At 45.8% G+C, this 11,339-nt stretch overlaps 4 non-coding genes across 4 annotated transcripts; all 4 read right to left on the minus strand.

Moving 5' to 3' along the window:
* Positions 1 to 1,106: 1,106 nt before the first annotated feature.
* Trnak-cuu (transfer RNA lysine (anticodon CUU)) lies at positions 1,107 to 1,179 on the minus strand. Its single transcript has one exon. It is a non-coding gene; the product is annotated as a tRNA-Lys (tRNA).
* Positions 1,180 to 2,613: 1,434 nt separating this feature from the next.
* Positions 2,614 to 2,686, minus strand: Trnak-cuu (transfer RNA lysine (anticodon CUU)). Its single transcript has one exon. It is a non-coding gene; the product is annotated as a tRNA-Lys (tRNA).
* A 1,437-nt stretch (positions 2,687 to 4,123) lies between these two features.
* On the minus strand, positions 4,124 to 4,196 carry Trnak-cuu (transfer RNA lysine (anticodon CUU)). Its single transcript has one exon. It is a non-coding gene; the product is annotated as a tRNA-Lys (tRNA).
* Positions 4,197 to 5,641: 1,445 nt separating this feature from the next.
* Positions 5,642 to 5,714, minus strand: Trnak-uuu (transfer RNA lysine (anticodon UUU)). The gene has a single exon. It is a non-coding gene; the product is annotated as a tRNA-Lys (tRNA).
* Between the last annotated feature and the right edge of the window lie 5,625 nt (positions 5,715 to 11,339).

An 11,339-nucleotide genomic window follows, 5' to 3' on the forward strand; every position in this document is an offset into this window, starting at 1 on the left:
CAAGAGCATTTCCAAGCAAAAAATGGTCAACAGCAACATTCAGACGGTTTCGTATGCTCAATTGCTACATTAAAACGGTATGTTTCTTTTTCAGAACTCGAAAAAAACGAGCGTGACAACATTCTAACCTGTAATCATCAGATCCGAAGTCCGACGCCTTATCCATTAGGTCACATGGTCACTGACGACCAACTATATCATGTATACGACTCATCTCGAAACGCGCACAGCCCTGACGATTTGTGTTTTCGTTCTACACAGCCGCTGCCCCTTGCTCTTTCCCACCCATTCGTTACATTCAACCTCTTACGAGACCGACCAAATATACACTGAGAAACAAGACCACACACTTTGTGCATTCGGAATCGAAGGCAGGGCGTCCCTCGCCGCATTTGCTACGATGGCCATTTGCTACTTCTGCAGAAGCGGCGGCGGCGTTGACGACGACGACGACGACGACGACGACGACGACCGCGAGAGGCTTTGAGATATGTGAGAAATACATCTATAAAATATAATTCAGACTGCCTCGTCCCACTTTATGCTGTAACGCTTTGGCAAATGCTTTATCTGCGCCATTCGCCTTAATCACATCTGAGAGTAATTCTTAAAAAAAACGCCTGTCGCTAATTGTTCGTCATCACAGATACTGTTTGCTATACGGCCACGACGCGCAACTGATTTCCAAAATTCATCTTTCTCCTGTGAGGATGGAACATCCGATGCCTGGTTTATTAGAGCAGTGCTCTACCACTGAGCTAAAGAGGCGCGGCCTAGCGGTACTCTTGGGTACTTCGTCCTTACGGTCGTCTGCATCATCAGACTTCAGCTGACAACACTTCATATTACCGGCTAATTTTTGCAGCTATAGCGACCTATTACTGCTTGGCTACACATCTGACACGTAACCGATGTGCTCTCCAAACTACAACACTTGCATTTCAGAACATGTCTTCCACACATGTCTACAAAATCACCTTCACATTCAAATACAGTTTCCTTGTGACTGACAGAGACGTAGGCAAAGTTTAAAGTTGCTATTTCCATTACATCTCGTTAATCAGAAAAACGGTAATTTACATCTGCAGCGGAACAAAATTCCGTTCCGCCCAGCGTGTGGCTCGAACCCACGACAATAGGATTAAGAGTCTGACGCTCTACCGACTGAGCTAGCCGGCTACCTCGGTGAATACCTTCCGGATAGCACGTCACACAGTACTCGTTTGGGTTGGGTGGTCCCATAGAGAAACTCTCCATGCTGCCTAATGTTTTCCTAACGTCACACTCGTCACGTACTTCACTTTTATGTCATAATCATTTCTGAGAGGTAAAGAAATTGCATGACAGCATGCAGACCTAGTGGCGTCAAAATTAACACACATACTTTATGTGACTCAAAAGCCGAACGAGTTACTTTCTTGTCGTTGTTTTAGATGTGCAAGTGCCAGTCAAAACTCGCGGTGTCGGCACTCTGCTGACCATTTCGCTAGTTAACACCGGTCTTGTTGTGTGTTTCAAGCTCAAGAGCATTTCCAAGCAAAAAATGGTCAACAGCAACATTCAGACGGTTTCGTACTGCTCAATTGCTACATTAAAACGGTATGTTTCTTTTTCAGAACTGGAAAAAAACGAGCGTGACAACATTCGAACCTGTAATCATCAGATCCGAAGTCCGACGCCTTATCCGTTAGGCCACATGGTCACTGACTACAAACTATGTCATGTATACGACTCATCTCTAAACGCTCACACCCCTGAGGATTTGTGTTTTCGTTCTACACAGCCGCTGCCCCTTGCTCTTTCCCACCCATTCGTTACATTCAACCTCTTACGAGACCGACCAAATATAGACTGAGAAACAAGACCACACACTTTGTGCATTCGGAATCGAAGGCAGGGCGTCCCTCGCCACATTTGCTACGATGGCCATTTGCTACTTCTGCAGAAGCGGCGGCGGCGACGACGACGACGCCGACAACCGCGAGAGGCTCTGAGATATGTGAGAAATACATCTGTAAAATGTAATTCAGACTGCCTCGTGCCACTTTATGCTGTACCGCTTTGGAAAATGCTTTATCTGCGCCATTCGCCTTAATCACATCTGAGAGTAATTCTTAAAAAAAAACGCCTGTCGCTAATTGTTCGTCATGACAGATACTGTTTGCTATACGGCCACGACGCGCAACTGATTTCCAAAATTCATCTTTCTCGTGTGAGGATGGAACTTCTGATGCCTGGTTTATTAGAGCAGTGCTCTACCACTGAGCTAAAGGGGCGCGGCCTAGGGGTACTTTTGGGTAGTTCGTCCTTACGGTCGTCTGCATCATCAGACTTCAGCTGACAACACTTCATATTACCGGCTAATATTTGCAGCTATGGCGACCCATTACTGCTTGGCTACACATCTGACACGTAACCGATGTGCTCTCCAAACTACAACACATTCATTTCAAAACATGTCTTCCACACATGTCTACAAAATCACCTTCACATTCAAATACAGTTTCCTTGTGACTGACAGAGACGTAGGCAAAGTTTAAAGTTGCTATTTCCATTACATCTCGTTAATCAGAAAAACGGTAATTTACATCTGCAGCGGAACAAATTCCGTTCCGCCCAGCGTGTGGCTCGAACCCACGACAATAGGATTAAGAGTCTGACGCTCTACCGACTGAGCTAGCCGGCTACCTCGGTGAATAACTGCCGGATAGCACGTCACACAGTACTCGTTTGGGTTGGGTGGTCCCATACAGAATCTCTCCATGCTGCCTAATGTTTTCCTAACGTCACACTCGTCACGTACTTCACTTTTATGTCATAATCATTTCTGAGAGGTAAAGAAATTGCATGACAGCATGCAGAGCTAGTGGCGTCAAAATTAACACACATACTTTATGTGACTCAAAAGCCGAACGAGTTACTTTCCGACGTTGTTTTAGATGTGCAAGTGCCAGTCAAAACTCGCGGTGTCGGCACTCTGCCGACCATTTCGCTAGTTAACACCGGTCTTGTTGTGTGTGTTTCAAGCTCAAGAGCATTTCCAAGCAAAAAATGGTCAACAGCAACATTCAGACGGTTTCGTATGCTCAATTGCTACATTAAAACAGTATGTTTCTTTTTCAGAACTCGAAAAAAACGAGCGTGACAACATTCGAACCTGTAATCATCAGATCCGAAGTCCGACGCCTTATCCATCAGGCCACATGGTCACTGACGACCAACTATATCATGTATACGACTCATCTCGAAACGCTCACAGCCCTGACGATTTGTGTTTTCGTTCTACACAGCCGCTGCCCCTTGCTCTTTCCCACCCATTCGTTACATTCAACCTCTTACGAGACCGACCAAATATACACTGAGAAACAAGACCACACACTTTGTGCATTCGGAATCGAAGGCAGGGCGTCCCTCGCCGCATTTGCTACGATGGCCATTTGCTACTTCTGCAGAAGCGGCGGCGGCGTTGACGACGACGACGACGACGACCGCGAGAGGCTTTGAGATATGTGAGAAATACATCTATAAAATATAATTCAGACTGCCTCGTCCCACTTTAGGCTGTACCGCTTTGGCAAATGCTTTATCTGCGCCATTCGCCTTAATCACATCTGAGAGTAATTCTTAAAAAAAACGCCTGTCGCTAATTGTTCGTCATCACAGATACTGTTTGCTATACGGCCACGACGCGCAACTGATTTCCAAAATTCATCTTTCTCGTGTGAGGATGGAACTTCCGATACCTGGTTTATTAGAGCAGTGCTCTACCGCTGAGCTAAAGAGGCGCGGCCTAGCGGCACTCTTGCGTACTTCGTCCTTACGGTCGTCTGCATCATCAGACTTCAGCTGACAACACTTCATATTACCGGCTAATATTTGCAGCTATAGCGACCCATTACTGCTTGGCTACACATCTGACACGTAACCGATGTGCTCTCCAAACTACAACACTTGCATTTCAGAACATGTCTTCCACACATGTCTACAAAATCACCTTCACATTCAAATACAGTTTCATTGTGACTGACAGAGACGTAGGCAAAGTTTAAAGTTGCTATTTCCATTACATCTCGTTAATCAGAAAAACGGTAATTTACATCTGCAGCGGAACAAAATTCCGTTCCGCCCAGCGTGTGGCTCGAACCCACGACAATAGGATTAAGAGTCTGACGCTCTACCGACTGAGCTAGCCGGCTACCTCGGTGAATACCTGCCAGATAGCACGTCACACAGTACTCGTTTGGGTTGGGTGGTCCCATAGAGAAACTCTCCATGCTGCCTAATGTTTTCCTAACGTCACACTCGTCACGTACTTCACTTTTATGTCATAATCATTTCTGAGAGGTAAAGAAATTGCATGACAGCATGCAGAGCTAGTGGCGTCAAAATTAACACACATACTTTATGTGACTCAAAAGCCGAACGAGTTACATTCCGACGTTGTTTTAAATGTGCAAGTGCCAGTCAAAACTCGCGGTGTCGGCACTCTGCCGACCATTTCGCTAGTTAACACCGGTTTTGTTGTGTGTGTTTCAAGCTCAAGAGCATTTCCAAGCAAAAAATGGTCAACAGCAACATTCAGACGGTTTCGTATGCTCAATTGCTACATTAAAACGGTATGTTTCTTTTTCAGAACTCGAAAAAAACGAGCGTGACAACATTCGAACCTGTAATCATCAGATCCGAAGTCCGACGCCTTATCCATTAGGCCACATGGTCACTGACGACCAACTATATCATGTATACGACTCATCTCGAAACGCTCACAGCCCTGACGATTTGTGTTTTCGTTCTACACAGCCGCTGCCCCTTGCTCTTTCCCACCCATTCGTTACATTCAACCTCTTACGAGACCGACCAAATATACACTGAGAAACAAGACCACACACTTTGTGCATTCGGAATCGAAGGCAGGGCGTCCCTCGCCGCATTTGCTACGATGGCCATTTGCTACTTCTGCAGAAGCGGCGGCGGCGGCGACGACGACGACGACGACGACGACGACGACCGCGAGAGGCTCTGAGATATGTGAGAAATACATCTGTAAAATGTAATTCAGACTGCCTCGTGCCACTTTATGCTGTACCGCTTTGGCAAATGCTTTATCTGCGCCATTCGCCTTAATCACATCTGAGAGTAATTCTTAAAAAAACGCCTGTCGCTAATTGTTCGTCATCACAGATACTGCTTGCTATACGGCCACGACGCGCAACTGATTTCCAAAATTCATCTTTCTCCTGTGAGGATGGAACTTCCGATGCCTGGTTTATTAGAGCAGTGCTCTACCACTGAGCTAAAGAGGCGCGGCCTAGCGGTACTCTTGCGTACTTCGTCCTTACGGTCGTCTGCATCATCAGACTTCAGCTGACAACACTTCATACTACCGGCTAATATTTGCAGCTATGGCGACCCATTACTGCTTGGCTACACATCTGACACGTAACCGATGTGCTCTCCAAACTACAACACTTGCATTTCAGAACATGTCTTCCACACATGTCTACAAAATCACCTTCACATTCAAATACAGTTTCCTTGTGACTGACAGAGACGTAGGCAAAGTTTAAAGTTGCTATTTCCATTACATCTCGTTAATCAGAAAAACGGTAATTTACATCTGCAGCGGAACAAAATTCCGTTCCGCCCAGCGTGTGACTCGAACCCACGACCCTAGGATTAAAAGTCTGACGCTCTACCGACTGAGCTAGCCGGCTACCTCGGTAAATACCTGCCGGATAGCACGTCACACAGTACTCGTTTTGGTTGGGTGGTCCCATACAGAATCTCTCCATGCTGCCTAATGTTTTCCTAACGTCACACTCGTCACGTACTTCACTTTTATGTCATAATCATTTCTGAGAGGTAAAGAAATTGCATGACAGCAAGCAGAGCTAGTGGCGTCAAAATTAACACACATACTTTATGTGACTCAAAAGCCGAACGAGTTACTTTCCGACGTTGTTTTAGATGTGCATGTACCATTAAAAACTCGCGGTGTTGGCACTCTGCCAACCATTTCGCTAGTTAACACCTGTCTTGTTGTGTGTGTTTCAAGCTCAAGAGCATTTCCAAGCAAAAAATGGTCAACAGCAACATTCAGACCGTTTCGTACTGCTCAATTGCTACATTAAAACAGTATGTTTCTTTTTCAGAACTGGAAAAAAGCGAGCGTGACAACATTCGAACCTGTAATCACCAGATCCGAAGTCCGACGCCTTATCCATTAGGCCACATGGTCACTGACGACCAACTATATCATGTATACGACTCATCTCGAAACGCTCACACCCCTGAGGATTTGTGTTTTAGTTCTACACAGCCGCTGCCCCTTGCTCTTTCCCACCCATTCGTTACATTCAACCTCTTACGAGACCGACCAAATATAGACTGAGAAACAAGACCACACACTTTGTGCATTCGGAATCGAAGGCAGGGCGTCCCTCGCCGCATTTGCTACGATGGCCATTTGCTACTTCTGCAGAAGCGGCGGCGGCGGCGGCGGCGACGACGACGACGACGACGACGACGACGACGACGACGACCGCGAGAGGCTCTGAGATATGTGAGAAATACATCTATAAAATATAATTCAGACTGCCTCGTCCCACTTTATGCTGTACTGCTTTGGCAAATGCTTTATCTGCGCCATTCGCCTTAATCACATCTGAGGGTAATTCTTAAAAAAAACGCCTGTCGCTAATTGTTCGTCATCACAGATACTGTTTGCTATACGGCCACGACGCGCAACTGATTTCCAAAATTGATCATTCTTCTGTGAGGATGGAACTTCCGATTCCTGGATTATTAGAGCAGTGCTCTACCACTGAGCTAAAGAGGCGCGGCCTAGCGGTACTCTTGGGTACTTCGTCCTTACGGTCGTCTGCATCATCAGACTTCAGCTGACAACACTTCATACTACCGGCTAATATTTGCAGCTATGGCGACCCATTACTGCTTGGCTACACATCTGACACGTAACCGATGTGCTCTCCAAACTACAACACTTGCATTTCAAAACATGTCTTCCACACATGTCTACAAAATCACCTTCACATTCAAATACAGTTTCCTTGTGACTGACAGAGACGTAGGCAAAGTTTAAAGTTGCTATTTCCATTACATCTCGTTAATCAGAAAAACGGTAATTTACATCTGCAGCGGAACAAAATTCCGTTACGCCCAGCTTGTGACTCGAACCCACGACCCTAGGATTAAGAGTCTGACGCTCTACCGACTGAGCTAGCCGGCTATCTCGGTAAATACCTGCCGGATAGAACGTCACACAGTACTCGTTTGGGTTGGGTGGTCCCATACAGAATCTCTCCATGCTGCCTAATGTTTTCCTAACGTCACACTCGTCACGTACTTCACTTTTATGTCATAATCATTTCTGAGAGGTAAAGAAATTGCATGACAGCATGCAGAGCTAGTGGCGTCAAAATTAACACACATACGTTATGTGACTCAAAACCCGAACGAGTTACTTTCCGACGTTGTTTTAGATGAGCAAGTGCCAGTCAATACTCGCGGTGTCGGCACTCTGCCGACCATTTCGCTAATTAACACCGGTCTTGTTGTGTGTGTTTTAAGCTCAAGAGCATTTCCAAGCAAAAAATGGTCAACAGCAACATTCAGACAGTTTCGTATGCTCAATTGCTACATTAAAACGGTATGTTTCTTTTTCAGAACTGGAAAAAAACGAGCGTGACAACATTCGAACCTGTAATCATAAGATCCGAAGTCCGACGCCTTATCCATTAGGCCACATGGTCACTGACGAGCAACTATAACATGTATACGACTAATCTCGAAATGCTCACACCCCTGAGGATTTGTGTTTTCGTTCTACACAGCCGCTGCCCCTTGCTCTTTCCCACCCATTCGTTACATTCAACCTCTTACGAGACCGACCAAATATAGACTGAGAAACAAGACCACACACTTTGTGCATTCGGAATCGATGGCAGGGCGTCCCACGCCGCATTTGCTACGATGGCCATTTGCTACTTCTGCAGAAGCGGTGGCGACGACGACGACGAAGACGACGACGACGACGACCGCGAGAGGCTCTGAGATATGTGAGAAATACATCTATAAAATATAATTCAGACTGCCTCGTCCCACTTTATGCTGTACTGCTTTGGCAAATGCTTTATCTGCGCCATTCGCCTTAATCACATCTGAGAGTAATTCTTAAAAAAAACGCCTGTCGCTAATTGTTCGTCATCACAGATACTGTTTGCTATACGGCCACGACGCGCAACTGATTTCCAAAATTCATCTTTCTCCTGTGAGGATGGAACTTCCGATGCCTGGATTATTAGAGCAGTGCTCTACCACTGAGCTAAAGAGGCGCGGCCTATCGGTACTCTTAGGTACTTCGTCCTTACGTTCGTCTGCATCATCAGACTTCAGCTGACAACACTTCATATTACCGGCTAATATTTGCAGCTATGGCGACCCATTACTGCTTAGCTACACATATGACACGTAACCGATGTGCTCTCCAAACTACAACACTTGCATTTCAAAACATGTCTTCCACACATGTCTACAAAATCACCTTCACATTCAATACAGTTTCCTTGTGACTGACAGAGACATAGGCAAAGTTTAAAGTTGCTATTTCCATTACATCGCGTTAATCATAAAAACGGTAATTTACATCTGCAGCGGAACAAAATTCCGTTCCGCCCAGCGTGTGACTCGAACCCACGACCCTAGGATTAAGAGTCTGACCCTCTACCGACTGAGCTACCCGGCTACCTAGGTAAAAACCAGCAGGATAGCACGTCACACAGTACTCGTTTGGGTTGGGTGGTCGCATACAGAATCTCTCCATGCTGCCTAATGTTTTCCTAACGTCACACTCGTCACCTACTTCACTTTTATGTCATAATCATTTCTGAGAGGTAAAGAAATTGCATGACAGCATGCAGAGCTAGTGGCGTCAAAATTAACACACATACTTTATGTGACTCAAAAGCCGAACGAGTTACTTTCCGACGCTGTTTTAGATGTGCAAGTGCCAGTCAAAACTCGCGGTGTCGGCACTCTGCCGACCATTTCGCTAGTTAACACCGGTCTTGTTGTGTGTGTTTCAAGCTCAAGAGCATTTCCAAGCAAAAAATGGTCAACAGCAACATTCAGACGGTTTCGTACTGCTCAATTGCTACATTAAAACGGTATGTTTCTTTTTCAGAACTGGAAAAAAACGAGCGTGACAACATTCGAACCTGTAATCATAAGATCCGAAGTCCGACGCCTTATCCATTAGGCCACATGGTCACTGACGACCAACTACAACATGTATGCGACTCATCTCGAAACGCTGACACCCCTGAGGATTTGTGTTTTCGTTCTACACAGCCGCTGCCCCTTGCTCTTTCCCACCCATTCGTTACATTCAACCTCTTACGAGACCGACCAAATATAGACTGAGAAACAAGACCACACACTTTGTGCATTCGGAATCGAAGGCAGGGCGTCCCTCGCCGCATTTGCTACGATGGCCATTTGCTACTTCTGCAGAAGCGGCGGCGGCGGCGACGACGAAGACGACGACGACGACGACCGCGAGAGGCTCTGAGATATGTGAGAAATACATCTATAAAATATAATTCAGACTGCCTCGTCCCACTTTATGCTGTACAGCTTTGGCAAATGCTTTATCTGCGCCATTCGCCTTAATCACATCTGAGAGTAATTCTTAAAAAAAACGCCTGTCGCTAATTGTTCGTCTTCACAGATACTGTTTGCTATACGGCCACGACGCGCAACTGATTTCCAAAATTCATCTTTCTCCTGTGAGGATGGAACTTCCGATGCCTGGTTTATTAGAGCAGTGCTCTACCACTGAGCTAAAGAGGCGCGGCCTAGCGGTACTCTTGGGTAGTTCGTCCTTACGGTCGTCTGCATCATCAGACTTCAGCTGACAACACTTCATATTACCGGCTACTATTTGCAGCTATGGCGACCCATTACTGCTTGGCTACACATCTGACACGTAACCGATGTGCTCTCCAAACTACAACACTTGCATTTCAGAACATGTCTTCCACACATGTCTACAAAATCACCTTCACATTCAAATACAGTTTCCTTGTGCCTGACAGAGACGTAGGCAAAGTTTAAAGTTGCTATTTCCATTACATCTCGTTAATCAGAAAAACGGTAATTTACATCTGCAGCGGAACAAAATTCCGTTCCGCCCAGCGTGTGATTCGAATCCACGATCCTAGGATTAAGAGTCTCATGCTTTACCGACTGAGCTGGCCGGCTACCTCGGTGAATACCTGCCTGATAGCACGTCACACAGTACTCGTTTGGGTTGGGTGGTCGCATACAGAATCTCTCCATGCTGCCTAATGTTTTCCTAACGTCACACTCGTCACCTACTTCACTTTTATGTCATAATCATTTCTGAGAGGTAAAGAAATTGCATGACAGCATGCAGAGCTAGTGGCGTCAAAATTAACACACATACTTTATGTGACTCAAAAGCCGAACGAGTTACTTTCCGACGTTGTTTTAGATGTGCAAGTGCCATTCAAAACTCGCGGTGGCGGCACTCTGCCGACCATTTCGCTAGTTAACACCGATCTTGTTGTGTGTGTTTCAAGCTCAAGAGCATTTCCAAGCAAAAAATGGTCAACAGCAACATTCAGACCGTTTCGTACTGCTCAATTGCTACATTAAAACAGTATGTTTCTTTTTCAGAACTGGAAAAAAACAAGCGTGACAATATTCGAACCTGTAATCATCAGATCCGAAGTCCGACACCATATCCATTAGGCCACATGGTCACTGACGACCAACTATATCATGTATACGACTCATCTCTAAACGCTCACACCCCTGAGGATTTGTGTTTTCGTTCTACACAGCCGCTGCCCCTTGCTCTTTCCCACCCATTCGTTACATTCAACCTCTTACGAGACCGACCAAATATAGACTGAGAAACAAGACCACACACTTTGTGCATTCGGAAACGAAGGCAGGGCGTAACTCGCCGCATTTGCTACGATGGCCATTTGCTACTTCTGCAGAAGCGGCGGCGGCGGCGACGACGAAGACGACGAAGACGACCGCGAGAGGCTCTGAGATATGTGAGAAATACATCTGTAAAATGTAATTCAGACTGCCTCGTGCCACTTTATGCTGTACCGCTTTGGCAAATGCTTTATCTGCGCCATTCGCCTTAATCACATCTGAGAGTAATTCTTAAAAAAAACGCCTGTCGCTAATTGTTCGTCATCACAGATACTGTTTGCTATACGGCCACGACGCGCAACTGATTTCCAAAATTCATCTTTCTCCTGTGAGGATGGAACTTCCGA

Source organism: Schistocerca gregaria, unplaced genomic scaffold (assembly GCF_023897955.1).
Source record: "Schistocerca gregaria isolate iqSchGreg1 unplaced genomic scaffold, iqSchGreg1.2 ptg001799l, whole genome shotgun sequence".
Lineage (NCBI taxonomy): Eukaryota > Metazoa > Arthropoda > Insecta > Orthoptera > Acrididae > Schistocerca > Schistocerca gregaria.